The 26,087-nt window shown below is 40.9% G+C and overlaps 1 protein-coding gene across 4 annotated transcripts in view; it reads left to right on the top strand.

Annotated features, from left to right (window-relative positions):
• Window positions 1–26,087, top strand: part of ROBO1 (roundabout guidance receptor 1) — a 1,469,611-nt gene that overhangs the window by 402,280 nt on the left and 1,041,244 nt on the right. The window lies entirely within an intron of this gene.

The raw sequence follows: 26,087 nt of genomic DNA, 5'->3' as shown, positions 1-26,087 counted from the left end.
AAAACTTGGGGTACAGTCAACTCTTTTTTGGCTGTCAAAAAACCACCCACTATCCTTGGTAGCTGTAGTATGAACGGAATGTAAGCAGCTTTAACTTGGCGGCTGCTATTTTCTTGCATTTATTTAAGAACTCTAGATAAAATGGATATAAAGCAGACTCCAATTCTCCACATATACTGTCACCATAGTTCCCAAAGGATTCATATTCTAACAAGATTCCTGGAAAGCAAACAATTACTTGTACTCAGTGGGGAGAACGTGTAAAATATCTTCCAGAAATGCCCGTTATACATATAGTCTCATCAATATTAATTCCACATATTTGCCAGTCACTTGACTAGCGCAGGGTCGTATCATTTAGAACACGAGACTTGGGGATGGGTTAATTGTTCATCTGAATGCTATGAATATGAAGTTTCTCTCTTTTAATATGCACAGAAAGTGCCAAGCAAAGTTTGCAATGTTCAGATTTGCATCTTTTCTCATTTCTATGCTATGAAGTTTGCAAACAAAGCTAAATAATTGTTCGTCTCTATGCGATTTGAAATTGAGATGAACTATAAATGTTTATTCATATTCAGGCCCATTTTCATGTTTACTGCATGATCCGGTGCGTTCACAGTGAATTTTTTGTTTTTGTCAATTATTTTGGAAAGAAGCCATTGGGAACTGCATAAAATAAAGTAAAAAAATACACAGCACATATAATCCTAATCACTTCCTTTATGAGAGAAAGTGCCCAGATAAAGAACTTAGATTTAGTGCATCATTTAACCTCCCAGTAAAGCTGCCTTGTTTCCGCCTGTGTCCGCTGCACCATAGACAGAAGAAAGTCTTCTCTTTGACCCTGTAACCTCATTACTGAACATTGACTTTTGAAAACTTAGCAGATGTGCTACAGAGTGCATATTTAAGTAACCCTCTGGAAAATCCTTTTACCTTATTTACTGGAGAAAAAATCGAAAAATAATAATCGCCAATCCCTACAGTTACCCTCTGGAGCAAAAGCTACAATTGCCTTAATTGTTATGTACACCTTTGCACTGATTTTTTTATTACTCATTTGGTTCTTAATTACAAAAGTAAATAACTTTCCAAACAGTCTTCATTATACGTTATAATGCTGCAGAGCGCATATAAATTCTTCACCTAACTCGCTGGTCTGCAAAATCTGACACAAATCTTTGCTTCTTTCTCTGACAGTTCCCTTGGCTGCCCTTCTCTTTTCTTTCAGTGTTTTACAAAATGTCAGCAGGGAGGGAGGAACATTGTACATGGTAGATCAGATAGGAGAGAAGGAGAAAGTGAGTCGCCCGCCAGGTCAGTGGGGTACTCGGTACCGGGTCCAGTACTTAAAGGGAAATGTGACAGTGGCGACCCGGTCCATGGCCCTGGGCACTTATGTTAAAGGGAATGTCTTTAAAGGGGTTTTTTAAATAAAGGAACGTTCGTGACGCCACCTGTGGTATTCGGTCAGGGATGACCAATGCTGCTTCAAGGGGTCCTCTGGGGTGATGTTATGGCAGCCAGATGGTATAACTTCCCACAGGTGAAGTAGGTCCCCAGGGCTCCCGGTGAGTAGATGGAAGATGGGGAGAGGTGCAGTAAAAAATGAAGGACACAGTTGTGCAGTCTTTTTACCTGGTTTACTGATGGTAGTAGGTAGCCACAGTCCAGGGCACCAGATCACAGGTACAGGCAGGGTCCGGCCGGCTTGGAAGCGAGTTCAGAGTCCAGCTTTATCAGGTGGAGTTAAAAGCCTTCCTTCTTGTGCTGTGTTATTATAGTCCCTTACCGCCTATGGCTTCTTAGCAAGGTCCTCCCAGTTATCTCTGTCCTTTAGTAAAGTGGGACACAAACCCGTATGACAGGTGACTCAAGCCTTTTTACAGGGTCTCTATCGTGACCCGGGCTCTATGTGTCACTGTGTCTCCTGGGTGTTAGGGCGGACAGATGATGTATAATCCAGCTGTCCTGCAGGTTTCTGCTATGTGTCTTAGCCTCGGTCTTCTGGCTACCAGTGACTGCGCTCAATCGGGGATGTAGCCCAGTCCCAGCTATTCTCCCCTGTTTTCACTCTCCTGTGCTTCGCTCTCTAGCACGTTAGCTAAAAGCTGTTCTTCCTTCTGTATATCGCTATCTAGGAGCTACAGCACTTCAGGCTGTACAGCCCCTCACCCATCCTTCTGCCTCAGACTGCTCAGTCTGCTGTCTGGCACCAACTGTCTAAATCTTCCAAACTGCCTAGCAACTGCCTAGCAACTAACTCCTCCTCCCGACCAAAGAGAGAGCAGCTCCCCTGATTTTGGGTGAAGAGCTCCCCCTTCTGTCCTGAAGTCAGAATGGTGTTGTATGTGCTAATTACCTGTTAAAAAGAATCATCCATCGCTTCCAAGTGTGACAACACTCTCCCCATGAGGAAAGCAATGCCACTGTGACAACCAAGACCCTGGGGCATCACAAAAGAATTTATGATCCCATGGAGGGTAGAATAAACAAGCTGTAGAAAGGGAGGAAAGCACATGAAGAGGATAGCGGTAGGTACAGACTGGGGCTTAGCATTTTAAATTACACAGGCCCATGCTGCCCCCAAGACCAATATTTCTAATAATACCGGTGGCCTAGTGGGTTAAGTGACTGAGTCAGCGACTTTGTGTTCAGTCACAACTCTTAACAGTATGGGTGCCTTGAGAACAGTGATTCTGTTAACAACGTTCCAGACAAGGCAGCCCACAACCAGACAGGCCCTTCTGGTATTTGCCAGAATTGCCAGGTGGCCAGTCCAGCCCTGGAAAGCGGTATAGCAATAAAGATGTCCTGATACATGAGAGTACATTATCCTGGATGCACGTATGTCACATTTAGCATAAGAAAAATCTATGCCAAAGTTATTTATAGAATTTAGCTGAGAGCAAAAATTAAATTTGCTGTCTTAGTCCTGCATTTAAGAATCTTGGCCAAAGTTAAGTGTCTCATTATTACCCTTTTTGGTACTGGGGCAAATAACACTCTTAGAAAGAAATCATCACTCTAGGAAAAAGATGATAATTCTGATTTAACCTTTAATAATCTTGCTTTAACCCCATTAAAATTTATAAATATATACAATTCCTGTTATTTTGGAAATCCTTGTTTTTCACAAATAATAGATGGCCCCTTTAACAATGGATACATGTTTAGGTTCTAAGGCTACTTTCACACTAGCGTTAACTGCATTACGTCGCAAATGCGTCGTTTTGCCGAAAAAACGCATCCTGCAAAAGTGCTTGCAGGATGCGTTTTTTCTGCATTGACTAACATTAGCGACGCATTTGCGACGCAATGACACACATCGCAACCGTCCTGCGACGGTTGCGCCGTGCTGTGGCGGACCGTCGGGAGCAAAAAACGTTACATGTAACGTTTTTTGCTCCCGACGGTCCGCTTTTTCCGACCGCGCATGCGCGGCCGGAACTCCGCTGGAACTCCGCCCCCACCTCCCCGCACTACCCCGCACCTCACAATGGGGCAGCGGATGCACTGGAAAAATGCATCCGCTGCCCCCGTTGTGCGGCGGGGACAACGCTAGCGTCGGGGACCTCGGCCCGACACACGGCGACGGGCCGAGCCCGACGCTAGTGTGAAAGAAGCCTAAGTCGCAGTAATCATGAGCCTGTTAACATATGCAAGAAAATGATCTCGGTCTCTGTTACATCTATGAAAACGTCCATGAAGATCTTGAACATTAGGGACCAATTATGCAGAACTTTAGGGTGGATTTGACATATTTGCTGTGGGACAAAGAAAGATCTTCAGTAGTGGTGAGAAAATATACTCGTTACTCGAGATATCCTGAGCACACTCGGGTGACCTCCGAGTATTTTTTAGTGCTCGGAGATTTAGTTTTTATTGCCGCAGCTGAATGATTTAAATCTGTTAGCCAGCATAAGTACATGTGGGAGTTGCCTGGCTGCTAGGGAACCCCCACATATACTTATGCTGGCTAACAAATGTAAATCATTCAGCTGCGGCAATAAAAACTAAATCTCCAAGCACTAAAAAATACTCGGAGGACACCCGAGTGTGCTCAGGAAATCTCGAGTAACGAGTATATTCGCTCATCACTAATCCTCAGCTTTTTGTTGAAGGATCCTAAATGATTTACATATAATATATATTTTGTAGCCTCTGGCTGTAAGGTTAAAGGGGGAAGATGTAGCCAAGGGCGTAGCTATAGTGGGTGCAGGAGTTGCAGTCGCACCCAAGCCATGGAATTTTATTTGCCCAAATGGTCCCTTTGGCCCATATCAGATGACTATTACTGTTAGAGACCTGTGATAGTTGGGGTCCTGATGAAAATTTTGCACTGGAGCCCAGAAGGCTCAAGTTGATGCCTTAGTGGCAGCTGAACCACACTTTGCCACATAAGAAGACACCATTATTATGGCACCTGATAGTTTAGGGTCTATACTGTACTATACTGCACATTCTTCATTAGGGTCTTGAAGTTCAAGTTACGTCTCTGATGAAAGCGTAATAGAGAACAGACACGTTTTGTATCATGATTGACCTTCTTAATACAAGAATCTCAGCTTGCAACTGTTAGTTACATTTCTAATATGTCTGCCATAAAAACAGAACTAAATCCAGTCATTCTAAATTGCCATTTATTTCAGCCATAATTCTCAAAGACAGAGATAAAAAGGAAATAAAAAAATCCACACAGGCTTGCTGCAAAATCTCCTTAAAAGCAGAAATGTCAATCTAAGCCGTGATTATTGATGATGTGTCCATCATAAATTCATAACGTATTATGGTAACTGAAAGCTGTGCTACAAAATGACAGTGGTGGCAGACATCATCACAGGCACTCTGTTCAGATGTAACTATTACAATTTCGGCCAATAAAATGTGCAAGTGAATATCAGTATAGTCAATGATCCAGCACTAAAGAAATAATCACGCTTCTCTGAATTCTCAGGGTAGAAGTACAACTCTGACTGTGACAGTAAAGCATTGTTATCGCAAACTATGGCATTTTCTGTTATGTGTTAATTAATGTAACTGGGCTTTAATAAATATGTAACAACTGCGGGAATGAACCCATTATGGAGGATCTCAGTGCTAATGTAAAGTATATTTGTCTCTGTTCTTACCAAGATACAATATGTGACTACACCAAAAACATCCTCAATCCTATTAGTAAGGGCCAAAGAAAGCCAACAGGAAACAAAACACTTATAAAGATGTGGCTTTATGGAAGGATAAAAGTATCTTTGTGATAACAGTTCATTAAAAACAGTATCATGCAAAAGTATATATAATGAGATATAATATAAATGAGAGGAGAACAAATACAGGAAAAAGGGTGCGTATACCTCTATAAAAAGCATGTGCTGGTCTGTCTAAAAGGTCAACTCCTAAGGAAAATAACTTGTTCACACCTCATAGTTTATAAAAATACACAGACTAAGTATGAGGGACTCCTATCAGATTGTATCAATGATATACAGTTCCTATATCAAAGAATATAGCTATCAAAGAAGAGAATAATAGTGGACTTATACAGGATGGGCCATTTATATGGATACACCTGGGTGGGCCATGTATATGGATACACCTAAATAAAATGGGAATGGTTGGTGATATCAACTGTTAGGACTGGCGGAACACACCAAATAATAATTAGAGATGATATTAGATGCGTTTGCAGTCCGGGGACTACTGTGCAGCTAAGACACCTGCTGCTTGTTAATGACGGACAATATGGCGGTGTAATGTGAGTACACTCACGGGTTAGCTTCACCCGGTATGAAGGAAGTGAACCCTGTTGCGTCACGGGGCTGCGATACCGCACAGAGAGCGCAGGCAAGGTGACACAGAACTCTGCCCCAAGACTCAGGGTAAGAGTCCCTCTAGATCTTTTGCCCTACTGTGGTGCCAGGGGATTAACTAAACTAAACATTGACTGCAACGGAGTGCATGTAGTGCCACTCTGGTGGACGCCACTAACCACCCTAACTAGGGCCTGGAAAGTGCACTATCCACGCACGGCGCAGCTCTGGCTGTCAATGCTAACCAGATACAGTATCTTGTGCTGGATGTGCAGGATAGCACTGTCGGGCTCTAGGTAGCTCTACCATTTGCGAGCAGGAAACAACACTAGGGATGGGAATGATTCGGAGCTTTCATCCATCGACAGGCATTTATCCACACACACAAGTTAACAAGTTTACACTAGCGCATGGCCGAGTGACCATGTGAACCTTTTATAGTAGTAGTGCTCCGGGACCTTCCTGACGGTCCAATAGGAGCCGCAACAGGACTTGAGCATGTGACCCCGACCTCCAATGGGAGGTCGTCCCATGGGCATGCTCAGTGTGGGAAAAGCAGGACTTAGTCCCTGAAATGCCTGCTCACTGCTGATCAGTGCTGGCTATAAAGGAAGAGCCTGGAAAGGCAGCAGTACCCAATCGCACAGTATCAGCTTGAGCCAGACCCTGGGATCGACGTCTCTGCTGAGCAGGTTCCACTGTGGCTGGAGAAGAATGGGAGACCGCAGCGGAGATGGTTCGACATTCGTGTGCAGTGGCAGGAACTCGACACCTAACATCAACTTCCTGTTTGTGGCACATTAGTATATGGGAGGGGAGAAACTTTTCAAGATGGGGGGTGACCATTTTGAAGTCAGACATTTTTGAATGCAACTTTATAAATGGCCCACACAGGTGTATCCATATAATTGGCCTACCCTGTATAGTAATATCTTGTGCCCATAAAAATATGGCATCCACATAAAAAAAGCTCAAAGGAACAGCATCAATACAATAACAAACATAGGCATAGAGGACATATAATACAAGTAAAGTTACCAGCAGGGCAGAGATAAAATAGAAACAATGTAGAAACTACCGCCAGCTCACAGACCAAACCTGCAGGTGCACGGATCTCGAATTGAATTCACATTGTACAGGGAGTTTTTCAACGCTGTAACACTTTTCTAATCAGGACCAATAAAGTTTACATTTTTAAGGAGCTGGAACGTCACCATATTTTACAGCAATGCAAGGAGCCAGGGACCCATCACACCTGACGCACGTTTCGCTAATGAAAGCTTCAACCAGGGAATACAATATGTAGCATAAAATGACCAGCTTGATTGAAAATAAGCATGATTTTGTGTTACTCTGTTGGGAGATGTTCATGTTATACAGTATGTGTCATTATTAGGTCAAAAAGTGGTTGTGATGCATATTGCAGCATGTCAAGGATTTTGCTACCAAGTTTCAGGAAGGTAAGGGAGGACATATTTGTTGCATGTATGAAAAATAGACTTGTATGACAACACTAATACCTTGCATGTTGAGGGTGTGGTATAAATGCTGACGATTGTTGTATCCAATACTAGGGATACTATCCTCAACTTGGCTATCCACTGACAAATATGTGCACCCTCCTTATATTCTCCTAATAAAAGTGATTTGGATATCCTACTTTTGGTGAGCTAATCATAATTTTTTTTTCCTCTGTGGTTTAAATGCTACCCAATGTATTTTATGCATATACCACCAAAACCGTGTGTTCTCAAAAGACATGTCGCTCCCTGTCTGTGCCGTATCGGACCCCCGTACCCTCTATCACTTTTTGTGAGGTTTGATAAAGACCCAACAAGGGGTTGAAAGGTTACCTCAACACTTGATTAAATACTGTGGTGTTCCTCAATAAAATTTCACTTATGTTATGCAATTTAAATCCATCCTCTGAGTGCGGTTGTTTCTTCGAATATATGCGTCAACTGGATTCAGTCCAGGTTCAGCCTGCACCATCTCCATACCTCCAGAGTGCACGCCTTTTCTCTTAGTACCTATATTTCAGAACTCCAACTCCTACCCCAAAAAGTTCACTTAAGCTGCACCTTTTTTCTAGAATGCGCTACCTCTATCCATCACATTAATTTAATATTTACAATTTTAAACACATTCTTATGCACAGTGCTATCATATTTTCTCAGACTCTTTTTCTTTCCCACTGCCTTTTACATTTACTTTAGAATTTGACCCCCCAATGTAACAGTATGTATCACAACTTGTGCACAATAATGCACTCTATATCTATATATTCATAGTAACTGAATAGGGACTAAGAGTGAGTTTTACATTAGCTGATGTTGGACAGTAAATTACTGCTGGTTGGCTACACGCAATAGCCTACTCAGACAGATTAATAATTATTGCCCTTCTTCTGTGTACATAGCATATTGTATTCCTGGCAGCATATGTCCTGTTTACATAGGACAATGTGCTGCCAGGAACAATGATTATTACGTTTGCTTAAAAATCATTTCACACACCAAAAAGATTTCTCTTTTGTCAGGTGATTGGTAGCCTATTTAGTCTGGGTGAAGATCATTCACAATAATCATATAGTCTATAAATACATTCTTACTCATGCAGCTTTTATCCGTGTAAACATGATGAGTCAGTTTTGGTGGGTTTTTTGAAATTGCAGATTTTCTGCAGCATTTCTTCCTTTATTTGGTAAATTAAGCTACTTGCACTTTTTTTTCATCGTGATTGTATTTTTAGCAAGTGTTTGTTGCTGCATTTTTTCTCTTTATGGTATATAAAATACTAGACAAAGCGGCTTTGCTGAACTTTATTTATACAGTCACATATGGATTGCCTGTATTTTTAGTACACTTATGCAGTAGTAATGCACTAAGAACGCATGTGCTCTATTTACCCACGGATTTTCCACAGGTAATGCAATTCTACGGGAAAAATCTGCAAGGAAAACTCAGTGTACCCGTAAGAAAAATTGACCATAACTAGGTATATACAGTATGTATATATATATATATATACACTCACCGGCCACTTTATTAGGTACACCATGCTAGTAACGGGTTGGACCCCCTTTTGCCTTCAGAACTGCCTCAATTCTTCGTGGCATAGATTCAACAAGGTGCTGGAAGCATTCCTCAGAGATTTTGGTCCATATTGACATGATGGCATCACACAGTTGCCGCAGATTTGTCGGCTGCACATCCCAAAGATGCTCCATACAAGGCAGGATGGATCCATGCTTTCATGTTATTTACGCCAAATTCTGACCCTACCATCCGAATGTCGCAGCAGAAATCGAGACTCATCAGACCAAGCAACGTTTTTCCAATCTTCTACTGTCCAATTTCGATGAGCTTGTACAAATTGTAGCCTCAGTTTCCTGTTCTTAGCTGAAAGGAGTGGTACCCGGTGTGGTCTTCTGCTGCTGTAGCCCATCTGCCTCAAAGTTCGACGCACTGTGCGTTCAGAGATGCTCTTAGGCCTACCTTGGTTGTAACGGGTGGCGATTTGAGTCACTGTTGCCTTTCTATCAGCTCGAACCAGTCTGCCCATTCTCCTCTGACCTCTGGCATCAACAAGGCATTTCCGCCCACAGAACTGCCGCTAACTGGATTTTTTTTCTTTTTCGGACCATTCTCTGTAAACCCTAGAGATGGTTGTGCGCGAAAATCCCAGTAGATCAGCAGTTTCTGAAATACTCAGACCAGCCCTTCTGGCACCAACAACCATGCCACATTCAAAGGCACTCAAATCACCTTTCTTCCCCATACTGATGCTCGGTTTGAACTGCAGGAGATTGTCTTGACCATGTCTACATGCCTAAATGCACTGAGTTGCCGCCATGTGATTGGCTGATTAGAAATTAAGTGTTAACAAGAAGTTGGACAGGTGTACCTAATAAAGTGGCCAGTGAGTGTATATATATATATATATATATATATATATATATATATATATGTATATATATTCCATGCTTTTGAATCGGAGGTGTATATACCTTTATGCCCACTTTGAATTCCCTAATAACTGGCCTAGTAGTGGTAGCAGCTTTGACCCTGTCCATCACTCATCAGCCCGTTGCGCGAGTGCCCTGATGATCGGAGGCAGCGTAGTTAAGTTCCTCTGACAAACAGGTAACAGTGGTGGGATCTGCGTGACCCCCCTTCCTGGCTGTTATCATTGACCGCGCATTTCAATACATTGAAATACCATATTAGTAAGATAGGTACTTTTTGAAAATTCTCAGAATTTTAAATATTTGTGGTTTTTATTTTCCATATGGCTAAAGGTGAGAAAAAATCCACAAGGAGTTTTCTTCTTTATATTAGAAAATTAGGAAGTCTGTACACTTAGTCAAAGGGAAAACCTAGCAGGGGCCTTCAGGCTTAGAAAAGTTATTGCCTGATAGATGTGGCTCCTAGAAACTTCCTCAGATGACTTATCCATAAGAAGATGTTATTTGATTAAAATAGGATTCCTCCCTCACGTATGAAATTATATTAATAATTTTCCAACATTATTATTACTTGCATGAATACTTTGTATTCACTTGTATTGCTTGCAATAGCTTTTTAATATATGTCTTTTTATAGGCTACGTTGCCACAATGAGATTTTGGTGAGTTTTTGATGTTGCAGATTTTTTGCACCATTTATACACCCATTATGTAAAATTTTTAATTGTCATTTTTTTTCAACAATACACAGCGTAAAAGATCACCAAAAGATCATAGTAGGAATGCAGCCTCTATGTCAAAGTTAATTTTGCCAGACCATCATAGTACTGTACATATGTAGATTCTTTTCAGCTACTTATGCAGGGTGGGCAATGATAAACAGAACTGAAATAAAAACCGTTCAAGTCTATAATTAATTAACTGTGCATAATCATGTTCGATGATATCTATTGACATGGCTGTACTCACATTACCCTATGTATTGGTCATACAATCAACGCTTCCTTATCCCCACACCAAATGCTGATTTTTATATCATGCAGAGACTATTGGTATATTTTGTGTAGATTTTTGGTTCAGCAGTACTAAAGGTGATTGAATCAATTTGATGCAAATAGAATTTGAGTCTAATTTTGATAAATTCACAGGTCCAGTCAAATTTGATTAATTTTTGATTTGAGTCTTGCTTGTGTCCCAAAAAATGGCCTCTGCCTTTTAACACATTGTAAAGATTACATCAATCATAGAAGGGGTGACATAACCTTAATAATGACCTCGAGGGGTTTCCCCAAAATGCCTTGCAGCCATCACATTACATACTAATGTCTGTAAAGCGCTGTGGAATTAATAGCTTTGTATAAGTGAGTAAAATGAATAAATAAATAGTACAACATGACAATCAGGAGGTGCAATCAGAGCCTGTTTAAAAGCCTAGCATACACAGTAGAATACAGCAGACATTTTAGGCCAATTCTAGGCCAGTGAGAGTATGTTACAGATCACAGTCCAGGAAATGAAACAGGAAGGCATAGTTCTAATACATTGGACGCATACTCCAGACAATAATATGCTGTATAACTGCATCATTGAGAATGGTAGTTAGTTGTAAATAAGAGTGGAAGTCTGCAAATGGTACAGAGGTTCAATTGATAGTGGGCGAGAGGGATAGGAAAGGTACCAGCAGCATTACCAGACTCTATGTGATTGATTAGTGATACGGTACAGCTGGCATTTGTCCTGAAAAATTGGAATTGCAATTAAACATTTTTTTTCTTAATTATTAATGCACTAGAAAGCAGCAACAAGTCATCACAATAGTTTCTCTAGAAATATATATGAAATGCAAACCAGTTAAATACATCCTTTTAACTGTGCATGTCTTTGTTTGCAAAACAGTTTTACTAATTGAATTTGCCAACCATGCATTCCACAACTCACTACCTATATGATGTTGCTGCTGCCAAATATTTATTTCTGTAAGCATACCTACCCAACATTTTTTATTTCATCCTTTTTGGCAAGGGTTGAATAGTGGGGTTGAAAAGATTGTCAAAAGTTAGTTGTAGTGTTGAATAAAATGTATGGGTAAAGAAAAAGTAGCAATACTAATGGGTGGTGTAATATAAAACTTCATAAAATACCACTGCCAAAAATGTGGGAGATGATAAGAGCAGAAGAATAAAAGTGATAGGGAACCAAGAAACTTTAGATGGGGTTTTTATTTGTCAACGTGTTTTCAAAGTATTCATACTTCTTCATCAGGACAAACCTCAATGAATCATGAGAAAGTCTTGAAAGTAACCAGTAGGACAATTGTGTGCTTTGTAATTGAGACTGTGTTAATGAGACGTCCACATTGGACTAAAATACAAATCTGCTACTCTTTATAAAGATATCACTAAATTCGCGTAAAGGATATGATGAGCCTATTTCATCTATGCTTACCTAAAATAAAAGCTGAATTTTGATAAGTTGTTATGGGCAAAAAGGAAATGTTACTATGCGACAGATTTAAAACACGCGGCCCAATAAGCATTAGTTTGTACGAACCACATAAGTGAACAGAGAGCTAGATTTTGTATTTTTGTAGGCTACATTGTCTGTATTAAATTAACAAGAACACGGAGGAAAAAAGTCCACTTAAACATATTTAGAAAACAATATTCAAAAGGTTTATTAGATAATCACAATCATATACAAATATGGGTATGTAAAATACAAAACATGGGTGTATTGTCAGTACAGCCATATGGCAGAAGACACATAAAGGAGAAAATGTGGCAATGACCAAGTCAGAGGGGGAGCACACAAATAAACCTTTCGGGTGGCAGCATCAATTCAAAGTATAGAGAAAACGTATGACCAAATACAGTCACTATGTCCAACTCACATGGCTAAATTGCCCGAAGTACATGATCACATATTCATATATACATATAGTCGCTGCTTACCCATTGTCAATCAGGTCTGGCCTCCCCACCTCACTCAGTCCCCATGTTTTGTATTTTACATACCCATATTTGTATATGATTGTGATTATCTAATAAACCTTTTGAATATTGTTTTCTAAATATGTTTAAGTGGACTTTTTTCCTCCGTGTTCTTGTTAATTTATTGGTTTGGAGTAGTCCCAGAAGGGCACCTGAGGAGTGCCTAGAGAGAGTTGGTATTTACCACTCATCTATACAAAGTATATTGGTACTTCATGACTGTAATACTATACATTGTCTGTATTATATAAAAAAGTGTGTTTTCTATTTGCTCAATGTTTTTTAAAGGAATTGTCTCCAATTCTTAAATGGTAAAACTTGCAAAGTGTTTGTAAAAGAAGCAATTTCGCAATTTATCTTTTAATTAAAAATCCTCTCCTTTTAATCCCAGAGTGTACTGTGTGCTGCTTAAGTTACAACCACCCCTCAATCAAGCAGTGACTTCATACCTGCGCTGCTTGCAGGCTCTATAATTTAAAACTTGCTTGCATTGCCCTGGAGCTGATCTGGATAGCTAGCTCTGACCAGATACAGTCCCCCTGTGTCTCTCCAATGCTCTCCAATAGGCAAAAGTGGCGCTTCTTGTGCTAGCTACATGTAAAAGCACTCAGTTTGAGCCAGCAGCTCGACCATGCCTTATTCCCAAATTGTGCATCTCCAGGAGTGCATCTACAAAGCAGGAAGCTGAGGGTGTGGAGGGGTGCATTTTGGAAGGAAAGAAGATCACAACAACAACCCTTTAAAGGGGTTCTTGGAAATTTAAAAAAAAATTGTGTACTTTGAATATATTCCTAAATAACATTAATTAATAAATCACATTTGTTTAGTCTGGGGAGCTAATCACCACCTTACAATAAAATATTGTATTATACTGACAGAATCCAATCCTACATTGTTAATAGGACAGGCACCTGTAAGCATGAGCAGTAAGAAGCTCTGCTGCTGTGACCTGGAGATAACCTATACCACGTACTGTCAAACTATCTTCAGGTCACAGTTCTTCCTTCCTCCCTTTCTTCCTTTCTTCCTTCCTTCCTCGCTTTCTTCCTACCTTCCTCCCTTTCTTCATTCCTCCCTTCTTCCCATTCCTCCTTCCTCCCTTCCTCCCTTCCTTTCTTCCTCCCTTCCTCCCTTTCTTCCTTTCTTCCTTCCTTTCTTTCTTCTTTCCTCCCTCCCTTTCTTCCTTCATTCCTTCATTCCTTCATTCTTTTCCTCCTCTTTTTTTCTCTTTCTTTACCATTCCTTTTTTCTACTCTCTTCTTTTTTATTCCTTTCTTTTATTGACTCTTTTTTTTCCTTCCTTTATTCATTTTTTCCTGTCTTTCATCCTTAATTTCTCCTTTTTTCTCTTTACCATTCCTTTTCTCCTTTTCTCTCTTTACCATTCCTTTTCTCCTCTCTTCTTTCTTTTCTTTTTTCTTTTTTGTTCGTTTCTTTCTCACTCTTTCTTTTTCTTTCTTTCTTTCTTTCTTTCTTTCTTTCTTTCTTTCTTTCTTTCTTTCTTTCTTTCTTTCTTTCTCACACTTTCTTTCTTTTCCTCTCTCTTCCTGACTTAAAAGGTGACCTACTAAATAGTGTGAATTGGCACAATGAAATGTAAACCAGAAAACATGTAAAAATTATAGAAGAAAGTAAGAAGATGCCATTTAATCTAATGTTGCACTTATTATGTTAGTTGCACTCCATTCGGTCATTGTTAGAGGTGCAAAGTTCACTGAAGTCGCACATTTCTCAGGGCTATGGATTAGCTGCCAGTCAGTAACTTATCGCCGTCAGCTCAGTGACTAGATCTATTTATTAATACACCATAACCCACTATGCTGCCCATTTATTATAGCTCCCAATATAAAATCCAGACTACGAATAATAAGATTTCATTTCACCCTTTGGTAAATCTGTTTCTAGATGTTTTTTTATAGTTCATAAGCTTGAAAATAAACTCTATAGTTTACTGCCTTCAGTCTCCTTTTCTGTGTCGGTTCCTCTTATTAAACCAAGTCATGACTTAAATGCTTCATTTTAAGTGGAGGATTTGTCAGCGAGGGCTGCAGTATGGATTTGTTGTCAGATGTGGGTTTATAAAGACGGAGAAAGGACGTAATGGTATGCATACATTAAAAGTTGGTTGTCAAGGTGACTGATACCTTGTACCGGAGGAAATACATTGATGAAGCGTGCCGGGGCCTGTGGACAATTTGCTAGTCACTTGTTTTCTTATACACTGAAGCACGAAATTAGCAAGTTTGTGATTCTGGTAACTTTAATAATTAAGAGAGTTAATTACCAAATGACAAAGTCAGAAAGAGGTGCAAAGTAAAATGGAGACAAATTCTACTTGAACCCAAACAGTATGGACGTCTAAAGCAAACGTTCGTCAGGAGTTTAGATTCAGTATTTTTAAACCCTTTAAAGGAAATCTATCATCAGAAAGTAAATGACATTGTGTTAACCCTAGAACGCATACCTGGGGCCTCGCAGGCCTGCCAGGTTACTTGTTTTCTATTTTCTGTAAAAGTACTTTAGTTAGAATTTTGAAAATCTAGGTAATCCTCAGGTATATAGTTGTTAGTAATTTCCAGTTATTGATATATTTTTATGTTACAGACATTTCGGTATAACAACCTTTTTTTGGGACTACCCCATATTCACGCACCTGGGGCCTTTTAGGCCTGTACTAGGTTTACATGTGATACACAGATTTGCTTATCAAGGCAAATTACGGAGGCAATGATCTGATGTGGAATACGCTTTCTGGAACATCCAGAGCAAAGAGAAAAAAAAAGAAAGTGCTGCTATATTTGTCCAGCAAAGAAGGAAAGAAAATCAGAGTGTTTTTGTTCTACTTGCGGACAAAATATATGCAAGGAACATTCAGCCGAAAAAATAATATGCGAGGATTGTCGGGGGAATATGTAAAGTTACAAATAAATATTCCTGCACCAAGTTTGCTACAACCTAAAAATGTTTTCATAAAAAAATTGCATATAGAATGCCTATATTTGGCCTGCCCGTTTACTTACTTTTTTGTTGTTTTATGCATGTAATAATGTTTTGAAATATACACATCTTAGGCTGTGTTCCCAGTAGCGCTGGGGTTCACCAGAAGGGGATCCATAATGGATCTGACCTTCTGGTAACTCCAGGATTCCGCCAGCCTTAGCTGGGGTCACCAGGAGGTCAGATCCATTACGGATCCCCTCCTGGCGGACCCCAGCGCTAGTTGGAATGCATCCTTACCTTGCAATTGTAAAATAAATTTTGAAAAATATTTTTATTTGAGTTATTCTGTGTTATTTGCACACAGGCCTAAAAGGCCCCAGGTGCGTGAATATGGGGTACTCCCAAAAAAAGGTTGTTATACCGAAATGCCTATAACATAAAAATATATGAACAACTAGAAATTACTAACAACTATATACCTGAGGAATACCTAGAGTTTCAAAATTCTAACTAAAGTAATTTTACAGAAAATAGAAAACAAGTAACCTGGCAGGCCTGCGAGGCCCCAGGTATGCGTCCGCCAGCCTTAGCTGGGGTCACCAGGAGGTCAGATCCATTACGGAATCCCATCCTGGTGGACCCCTGCGCTAGTGGGAATGCATCCTTACTTTGCAATCAACTTTGAAAAGTATTTTTATTTGAGTTATTCCATGATAAATGTAAACAGGCCTAAAAGGCCCCAGGTGCGTGAATGTGTAGATTTGTATGGGTATGCGTTCTAGGGTTAATCAAGTTTTTCTGCTTAAGGTATTATTTAAGATATTTTGGCAATGTTTTATTTTTTTTCATTTCAGAATCTATATTAAATATATATAAAAAAGAAATCTTGCGGTTTTACCACTGGCCACTGGGGCATTTTTTAACTCTAACTTCCTGTTGTTTCCTGTTAGAAAAGTCAATCCCCTACCCTATCTTTTGCATTGAAGCATCTAATGAGTATGTGAAAAGGGATGGGAAGAAGGGTTTGCTGTGAAAGCAGGGGGAGTAGGGTCTGATATGAAGTGATAGGAAGCAGGGTCTGCTGTGAAGAGATAGGGAGAAGGGTCAACTGTGTATCGTGGTGTCCATTTGATGAAGGCCACAAGTTCCTTACTGTGCCTCTGCATCTTAGCTCTCCGTAGGAGAACTCATGCACCAATATGCAACACTTTAGCGTTCACTCCAGAGGGAGACTAAGGGGAGACTTTTAAGCCTCGCAATGCTCTTCTGGAAAAATAAATATGCAAATTGCCACTCCAGAGAGGAAGAGGACTTGAAATTTAGTACCAATTATTGGAAGTAGCAACATTAAAAGTCAATAGGCTCATTAAAAGGTCAATAAAAGGTTGATATTAACTTTTAGCATTGCTGCCTCTAATAGGTGGCATTAGAATTCAAGTTTTTTATTCTCTCTGAAGAGACAATTTGCATATCTCCAGTGTAGATAATTGTTTGCTTAATTCATATTTTCTTAAGATAAGGAATTCTTCCATCAGTTTATTCCATTTTAACTGAGAAAAGTTCTGTAAAGTTAAAGTAGTTTTCTTTGACCTAGGCTAATGAACACATCCCACTGCTCACTGGAGCAATGTTTTATCCCTTTTAGAAGGCCTCCAGATCTGGGATAAGGACCTTGTCCTGCCCTCCTGATTGATCTCTCCATTCTGTTAATTAGGCCTCCTGTCTTTGAGATAAGGACCTCATCCTCCTCTTTATCTTCTCTAGGCTCCTTGCCTGAAATTTGGACTCCTACTAGATCCTTTGTTTTCTTCAGAACATACTACCTGACATACCATGGTCTTCCCCCTACGTACACAACAGCATTAATATGCAAATCTGCAAGAAGTAGACCTTATACCTGTTACTTCTCAATGCTTAGCCCTATCTGCCAACAAACAGGAAATTGGAAACCTGTGTGTCAATGTCATGCATCCCATCCTGGGCTGTTCCCCAACTGTTAACCCTGTCTACAGCTAACTCACTGTTGCTTGATGTAAAATAGACAAACAACATTTCAAAACATCACAATGTATTGTATAACCATCGGATTTTCAAGGGGGAGTGTAGCAGCCTCTCCATTCCCTTACATTACTAGCTGCATTTTGGGGTGTTAGCTGTCATTGTAATCCTGCCTTTAAATGATTAGGAGAATGTTGGAAACTGTTCCTGAAAGAACAGGAAGTATGAGTCTAAGATAGCCCCAGTGGCCAGAGTGAAAATTGCAGGATTTACTAATTTTGTTTTTTATTAAGAAAATAAAAACACCTCACCCCATGCAACACACCACCAATTGTTATTACACAGGAAAGAAATGTGTTTCATGGAGTTACTCTCATTCTGTTAGGAAAAAAACAATTAGCTTTTGGCTCAATGGATTTCATCTGTTCCTTTAATGAAATTGTCCATTTGGTTGTGTGTATAACTCCTTTTTTTAAAGTGTCATTTGGTCTTTTGCAGTGTCATTTACAATTCATCTATTCAATGTTTCTAGAGATTGGACAATAGCTGGTCACAATGTTCATCCATTGGTTTTAACCGTTGGCTGAGGCCATTTTTTGTTTTTGTTTTTTGCTCTCATTTTTTCTTTCCCTTCTTTCAAGAGTCTGTTGTGAATTCTGCTCTTGGGCTCCCTCCGGTGGTTGTAAGTGGTAGCGCTGTTGTCTCTGAATCGCAGCATTTATCAGGTGTGTTTACTTTTTGCAATTTTGACTGGGCTATTTAGTCTTGCTTCACCCTTTAGTCAGTGCCAGTTGTCCATTGTTCCTGGAGGATTCACATCCCTGCCTGGTCTCTTCTGTTTTGCAGTTCATTTCAACAAAGATAAGTTCTAGCCTTGATTTTTGCTGTCCACATGCTGTGGCCTTATTGTTCAGTTCTTTTCCATGTTTTTGTCTTGTCCAGCTTGGTCTGTATAAGGATTTGTTTAGCCAAGCTGGTATCTCTGGAGATGCAGATATACCCTCCATATCTTTAGTTAGCTGTGGAGATTTTGTATTTTCTGTGGTGGATATTTTCTAGTGTTTTAATACTGACCGCATAGTACTCTGTCCTATCCTTTCTATTTAGCTAGAAGTGGCCTCCTTTGCTAAATTCTTATTTCAGTCTGTGTATGTTTTTTCCCTCTCCTCTCACAGTCAATATTTGTGGGGGGCTGTCTATCCTTTGGGGATTTTCTCTGAGGCAAGATAGTTTTCCCTTTTCTATCTCTAGGGGTAATTAGTCCTCCGGCTGTGTTGAGATGTCTAGGGAGCGCTAGGTACATTCCACGGCTACTTCTAGTTGCGGTGTTAAGTTCAGGGTTTGTGATCAGTACAGGTACCACCTTCTCCAGAGTACGTCTCATGCTGCTCTTAGGCCACCAGATCATAACAGTACAACTGGCCAACAATGAGTTAACCGCATCTCAGAAGAAGGGAAGGAAAGTGCTGAGCCATTTTTTTTTTCTGTAGTCTGTTGTGTTTTTTTTTTTCTTCCCTCTTTACCTCTGGGTGGCTCAGGAGTTCGGCACTGGTATGGATGTTCAGGGATTGGCTTCTCGTGTGGATCAACTTGCTGCTAGAGTACAAGGTATTTCCGATTATATCGTTCAGACTCCGGTTTTAGAGCCTAGAATTCCAACTCCTGATTTGTTTTTTGGGGTTAGGTCCAAATTTCTGAGCTTTAAAATTAACTGTAAACTGTTTTTTGCTCTGAAACCCCGTTCCTCTGGTGATCCCATCCAGCAGGTTAAAATTATTATATCTCTGCTGCGTGGTGACCCCCAGGATTGGGCATTTGCCCTGGAACCTGAGAATCCGGCGTTGCTTAATGTAGACACCTTTTTTCAGGCGCTTGGGTTATTGTATGACGAACCTAATTCAGTGGATCATGCTGAGAAGACCTTGTTGGCCCTGTCTCAGGGTCAAGAAGCGGCAGAATCATATTGCCAGAAGTTTAGAAAATGGTCTGTACTGACTAAATGGAATGAGGATGCCTTGGCGGCAATCTTCAGAAAGGGTCTTTCTGAATCCGTTAAAGATGTTATGGTGGGTTTCCCCATGCCTGCTGGTCTGAGTGATTCTATGTCTCTGGCCATTCAGATCGATCGGCGCTTGCGCGAGCGCAGAGTTGTGCACACTATGGCATTGTCTTCCGAGCGGAGTCCTGAGCCTATGCAGTGTGATAGGATTGTGTCTAGAGCTGAACGACAAGGATTCAGACATCAGAATAGGTTGTGTTTTTACTGCGGCGATTCTGCTCATGTTATTTCTGATTGCCCTAAGCGTACCAAGAGAATCGCTAGTTCTGTTACCATCAGTACTGTACAACCTAAATTTCTGTTATCTGTGACCCTGATCTGCTCATTATTGTCATTTTCTGTCATGGCATTTGTGGATTCAGGCGCCGCTCTAAACTTAATGGACTTACAATTTGCCAGACGTTGTGGTTTCCCCTTGCAGCCTTTGCAGAGTCCTATTCCTTTGAGGGGCATTGATGCTACACCGTTGGCTAAAAATAAACCTCAGTTTTGGACACAGCTGACCATGTGCATGGCACCAGCCCATCAGGAAGATTGTCGTTTTCTGGTGTTGCATAATTTGCATGATGCTATTGTGCTGGGTTTCTCATGGTTACAGGTGCATAATCCGGTATTAGATTGGAAATCTATGTCTGTGACTAGTTGGGGTTGTCAGGGGGTTCATGGTGATGTTCCTTTGATGTCAACTGCCTCCTCCCCCTCTTCTGAAATTCCTGAGTTTTTGTCACATTTCCAGGATGTATTCAATGAGCCCAAGTCCAGTTCCCTTCCACCGCATAGGGACTGTGATTGTGCTATTGGTTGGATTCCAGGCTGTAAGATCCCTAAGGACCGACTTTTCAACCTGTCTGCCAGAACATACCGCCATGCGGAGCTATGTTAAGGAGTCCTTGGAGAAGGGGCATATTCGGCCATCTTCTTCACCATTGGGAGCAGGGGTTTTTTTTGTTGCCAAAAAAGATGGCTCCTTGAGACCCTGTATTGATTATCGCCTCTTGAATAAGATCACGGTCAAATTCCAATACCCTTTGCCTTTGCTTTCTGATTTGTTTGCTAGGATTAAGGGGGCTAGTTGGTTTACTAAGATTCACCTTCGAGGGGCATATAATCTTGTTCGTATTAAGCAGGGTGACGAATGGAAAACTGCATTTAATACGCCCGAAGGCCATTTTGAATACCTTGTGATGCCATTCGGACTCTCTAATGCTCCATCTGTGTTTCAGTCCTTCATGCATGATATATTTCGGAATTATCTTGATAAATTCATGATTGTATATTTGGATGATATTTTGATTTTTTTCAGATGATTGGGAGTCTCATGTGAAACAAGTCAGGATGGTATTTCAGATCCTTCGTGATAATGCCTTGTTTGTGAAGGGGTCTAAGTGCTTCTTTGGAGTACAGAAGATTTCTTTTTTGGGCTTCATTTTTTCTCCCTCATCTATAGAAATGGATCCGGTTAAGGTTCAGGCCATTCATGATTGGATCCAGCCCACATCCGTGAAGAGCCTTCAGAAATTTTTGGGCTTTGCTAATTTTTTTCGCTGTTTCATTGCCAACTTCTCCAGTGTGGTTAAACCCCTGACCGATTTGACGAAGAAAGGCGCTGATGTGACGAATTGGTCCTCTGCGGCTGTTTCTGCCTTTCAGGAGCTTAAACGCCGATTTACTTCTGCCCCTGTGTTGCATCAGCCGGATGTTTCTCTTCCTTTTCAGGTTGAGGTTGACGCTTCTGAGATTGGGGCAGGGGCCGTTTTGTCTCAGAGGAATTCTGATGGTTCCTTGATGAAACCGTGTGCCTACTTTTCTGGAAAGTTTTCGCCTGCGGAATGCAATTATGATGTCGGCAATCGTGAGTTGTTGGCTATGAAGTGGGCATTTGAGGAGTGGCGACATTACCTTGAGGGGGCCAAGCACCGTATTGTGGTCTTGACCGATCATAAGAATCTGATTTATCTCGAGTCTGCCAAACGGCTTAATCCTAGACAGGCCCGATGGTCCCTGTTTTTCTCCCATTTTGAATTTGTGGTCTCGTATCTTCCTGGTTCTAAGAATGTTAAGGCTGATGCCCTCTCTAGGAGCTTTTTGCCTGATTCTCCTGGGGTCCTTGAGCCGGTCGGTATTCTGAAGGAAGGGGTGATTCTTTCTGCCATCTCCCCTGATTTACGACGGGTTCTTCCGAAATTTCAGGCTGATAAACCTGACCGCTGTCCAGTGGGGAAATTGTTTGTTCCTGACAGATGGACTAGTAAAGTGATTTCGGAGGTTCATTGTTCTGTGTTAGCCGGTCATCCTGGGATTTTTGGTACCAGAGATTTGGTTGGTAGGTCCTTTTGGTGGCCTTCTTTGTCACGGGATGTGCGTTCTTTTGTGCAGTCCTGTGGGACTTGTGCGCGGGCCAAGCCTTGCTGTCCCCGCGCTAGTGGGTTGCTTTTGCCTTTGCCGGTCCCTGAGAGGCCTTGGACGCATATTTCTATGGATTTTATTTCAGATCTTCCGGTTTCCCAGAAGATGTCAGTTATCTGGGTGGTTTGTGACCGGTTTTCTAAGATGGTTCATTTGGTACCTTTGCCTAAGTTGCCTTCCTCTTCTGATTTGGTTCCGTTGTTTTTTCAGCATGCGGATCTTTTGCATGGCATTGTGTCTGCTGATCAGGATGATTGGGTGGCTTTCTGCCATTGGCCGAGTTTGCCCTTAATAATCGGGCTAGTTCTGCTACCTTGGTTTCACCCTTCTTTTGTAACTCTGGTTTTCATCCTCGTTTTTCTTCGGGGCAGGTTGAGCCTTCTGATTGTCCTGGGGTGGACTCTGTGGTTGACAGGTTTCAGCAAATTTGGGCTCATGTTGTTGACAATTTGGTGTTGTCTCAGGAGGGGGCTCAGCGTTTTGCTAACCGTCGTCGGTGTGTTGGTTCCCGGCTTCGGGTTGGGGATTTGGTCTGGTTGTCTTCCCGTCATGTCCCTATGAAGGTTTCTTCCCCTAAGTTTAAGCCTCGGTTTATTGGCCCTTATAGGATTTCTGAGATTATTAATCCAGTGTCTTTTCGTTTGGCCCTTCCAGCCTCTTTTTCCATCCATAATGTTTTTCATAGATCTTTGTTGCGGAAATATCTGGTGCCCGTTGTTCCCTCTGTTGATCCTCCTGCCCTGGTGTTGATTGATGGGGAGTTGGAGTATGTGGTTGAGAAGATTTTGGATTCTCGTTTTTCGCGGTGGAAGCTTCAGTATCTTGTCAAATGGAAGGGTTATGGCCAGGAGGATAATTCTTGGGTTGTTGCCTCCGATGTTCATGCTGATGATTTGGTTCGTGCCTTTCATTTGGCTCGTCCGGATCGGCCTGGGGGCTCTGGTGAGGGTTCGGTGACCCCTCCTCAAGGGGGGGTACTGTTGTGAATTCTGCTCTTGGTCTCCCTCCGGTGGTTGTAAGTGGTAGCGCTGCTGTCTCTGAATCGCAGCATTTATCAGGTGTGTTCACTTTTTGCAATTTTGACTGGGCTATTTAGTCTTGCTTCACCCTTTAGTCAGTGCCAGTTGTCCACTGTTCCTGGAGGATTCAGATCCCTGCCTGGTCTCTTCTGCTTTGCAGTTCATTTCAGCAAAGATAAGTTCTGGCCTTGATTTTTGCTGTCCACATGCTGTGGCCTTATTGTTCAGTTCTTTTCCATGTTTTTGTCTTGTCCAGCTTGGTCTGTATAAGGATTTGTTTAGCCAAGCTGGTATCTCTGGAGATGCAGATATATCCTCCATATCTTTAGTTAGCTGTGGAGATTTTGTATTTTCTGTGGTGGATATTTTCTAGTGTTTTAATACTGACCTCATAGTACTCTGTCCTATCCTTTCTATTTAGCTAGAAGTGGCCTCCTTTGCTAAATTCTTATTTCAGTCTGTGTATGTTTTTTCCCTCTCCTCTCACAGTCAATATTTGTGGGGGGCTGTCTATCCTTTGGGGATTTTCTCTGAAGCAAGATAGTTTTCCCTTTTCTTTCTCTAGGGGTAATTAGTCCTCCGGCTGTGTCGAGATGTCTAGGGAGCGCTAGGTACATTCCACGGCTACTTCTAGTTGTGGTGTTAAGTTCAGGGTCTGCGGTCAGTACAGGTACCACCTTCTCCAGAGTACGTCTCTTGCTTCTCTTAGGCCACCAGATCATAACAGAGTCCTAACTTATTTTTTATACATACAGTATATGTACATAAAAGTAAAGGAGCTTGTTTTTTGCGGGATGAGTTTTAGGTATAAATGACACCATTTATTTTTCTATATAATGTACTGAAAAACAGGAACAAAAAAATTAAAGTTTGGGTTTGATTTTACGGCATTCATTGTGCAGTAAAAATGACCTGACATCATGGTTCTTTAGTTATGCCACAATTATAGTGATAGCAAACTTATCTATTCTTTTTATTATTATTGTAGCGGCTTAAAAAAAATTATAAAGTTTGTAGTGAATAAAAAATAAAAAATTTTTGTGACATCTAATACAAGTTTGACAGCTGAATTTAAGTGATTACATAGCAGCAACTGGAGCTGACCGTGCCTAATGGCAGATACCAGCTGCACCTTCCCTGTGCAGTTTGGACTTTTGCTCTATACACACGAATATATGTCCTTTATTACCTTTCCTCTTGGCTTGAGATATACTGCATGATATGAGAGGCGTGAGATGACCAGGTCAAAAAAAAAAATCCACCACTCTGACAAGCGTTGCTTATGGCTACGTATGTCTGTGTTTGTTTCAAATATGTATTGTAAGAAAACTTTAATTAAATTCACAGAAAAGTGAGGAAGGACATGTTAGTAGTAAAAGGGAGGTAAATCAGTAATTTCATAGCAAAACACAGTATTGCTGGCTGAAAAAAAGTCACTTGTGACACAGTTCAAGACCTCAAGCTCAAACGTATGGGCTGTGGAAAAGGTGATTTGTTTTAAGTTTGGGATGCATAGCCGGTTAGGTTAACGGCTTCATTTACATAGCAAAGATTTCTGGCCTTGGTAGATGCCATCTATGGCACCCAGCACAGTACGTGGGCCAAGTACCTAATTAGCCACCCTAACCTCATGCTTAATGTGAGAAGCTGTGAAAATGTTCCCGTTAAGATCATGTCTAGAGCAGGAATGCTTGGATCTTCCCGCATACTCTGTGACTACTCCTGAGCCTTAGAACATGACTCCCTCAATTCTTCATAGAGAGGTTGTGTCAATCTGATAAATATATTTTATTAAGAGATAAATCATATTTTAGATTATCTTAATATTTAGAAAAAAATAATATTAACCCCTTCACCCCCAAGGGTGGTTTGCACGTTATGGACCGGGCCAATTCTGACCACTGTCCATTTATGAGGTTATAACTCTGGAACGCTTCAACGGATCCCGGTGATTCTGACACTGTTTTCTCGAGACATATTGTACTTCATGATAGTGGTAAAATTTATTTGATATTACCTGCGTTTATTTGTGAAAAAAAGGGAAATTTGGCGAAAATTTTGAAAATTTCGCAATTTTCCAAATTTGAATTTTTATGCAATTAAATCACAGTGATATGTCACACAAAATACTTAATAAGTAACATTTACCACATGTCTACTTTACATCAGCACAATTTTGGAACCAAATTTTTTTTTTGTTAGGGAGTTATAAGGGTTAAAATTTGACCAGCAATTTCTCATTTTCACAACACCATTTTTTTTAGGGACCACATCTCATTTGAAGTCATTTTGAGGGGTCTATATGATAGAAAATACCCAAGTGTGATACCAATCTAAAAACTGCACCCCTCAAGGTGCTCACAACCACATTCAAGAAGTTTATTAACCCTTTATGTGTTTCACAGGAATTCTTGGAATGTTTAAATAAAAATGAGCATTTAACTTTTTTTCACACAAAATTTACTTCAGCTCCAATTTGTTTTATTTTACCAAGGGTAACAGGAGAAAATGGACCCCAAAAGATGTTGTACAATTTGTCCTGAGTACGCTGATACCCCATATGTGGGGGTAAACCACTGTTTGGGCGCATAGGAGAGCTCGGAAGGGAAGGAGCGCCGTTTGACTTTTCAATGCAAAATTGACAGGAATTGAGGTGGGACGCCATGTTGCGTTTGGAGAGCCACTAATGTGCCTAAACACATACGCTGATACCCCATATGTGGGGGGAAACACTGTTTGGGCGCATGGGAGGGCTCGGAAGGGATGGAACGCCATTTTGAATGTAGACTTAGATGGAATGGTCTGCAGGCGTCACATTGCGTTTGCAGAGCCCTAATGTACCTAAACAGTAAAAAAAAGCCACAAGTGACACCATTTTGGAAAGTAGACCCCCTA

Source organism: Ranitomeya variabilis, chromosome 3, assembly GCF_051348905.1.
Source record: "Ranitomeya variabilis isolate aRanVar5 chromosome 3, aRanVar5.hap1, whole genome shotgun sequence".
NCBI classification, from domain to species: Eukaryota; Metazoa; Chordata; class Amphibia; order Anura; family Dendrobatidae; genus Ranitomeya; species Ranitomeya variabilis.
Note: the sequence above shows the minus strand (reverse complement) of the source record. Positions and strands in the feature narration are given on the sequence as shown.